Raw genomic sequence first — 855 nt, 5'->3', positions numbered from 1 at the left:
TGCATCTGCTGCGGCCTCATGCTTGAGAAAAAGCCTTCCACTGTTTATTAAGACCTTGGCGATCCCCCAAAAGAGCTTCCATTTTAAGACCAGACATGTGAGGCAAATATTTTCAGAGCAAGAAAAATAAAAATGAGTTTCGGGCATGCATAGAGAAGAGATAAATATGTAGAGGATGAACTTAAACATCGTCAACTCATCCATTCAGCAAATGCTTACTGAGATGTATTAGATGCTGGGTGTTATTCTGGGTGCTGGAGATACAACAGTACCCATGACAAAACTCCCTGCCCTCATGAAGTTTGCTTATGAAGCTTCAAAGAACTATAGAAAACTATGATTACAAAATTAAAATAAAGTATGACAATGACTCAGTGCATAAGAAATCTCAAGAAAGATATAGAAGTTATAAGAAAGAATCAAATGGAAATTGTGAAGTCGAAAAGTAGAATAACTGAGTCTACAGCCATGCCACCCTGAACACGCCTGATCCCGTCTGATCTCGGAAGCTAAGCAAGGTTGGGCCTCGTTAGCACTTGGATGGGAGACCACCTAGGAAGAACAGGTGCTGTAGGTGTAAAAAATAAAAAATAAGGGATTGTAAGCTGACAAGGTCCTTGCAATCTGTGAGGTCAACCAAAGGTTGCCTCACCTAAAAAAGAAAAAGAAAAGAAAAGGAAGAAAAGTAGAATAACTGAAATGAAAATAAAATCACCAGAGGGTCTCAGCAGCATATCGGAGATGGCAAAAGAAAGAATTAATGAACTTTAAAAGAGAGCAATAAAAATGATCGCATCTGAAGACAGAGAGAAAAAAAGATTGAAGAAGAATATACAGAGGCCCAGAGACTTGGGG

The 855-nt window shown here is 38.9% G+C and overlaps 1 pseudogene; it reads left to right on the top strand.

Annotated features, from left to right (window-relative positions):
* Positions 1-458: 458 nt before the first annotated feature.
* On the top strand, positions 459-577 carry LOC111735105 (annotated as a pseudogene).
* The last annotated feature ends 278 nt before the right edge of the window (positions 578-855 follow it).

Source organism: Pteropus vampyrus, unplaced genomic scaffold (assembly GCF_000151845.1).
Source record: "Pteropus vampyrus isolate Shadow unplaced genomic scaffold, Pvam_2.0 Scaffold15063, whole genome shotgun sequence".
Classification (NCBI taxonomy): domain Eukaryota; kingdom Metazoa; phylum Chordata; class Mammalia; order Chiroptera; family Pteropodidae; genus Pteropus; species Pteropus vampyrus.
This window is presented reverse-complemented; position numbering and strand designations above follow the sequence as displayed.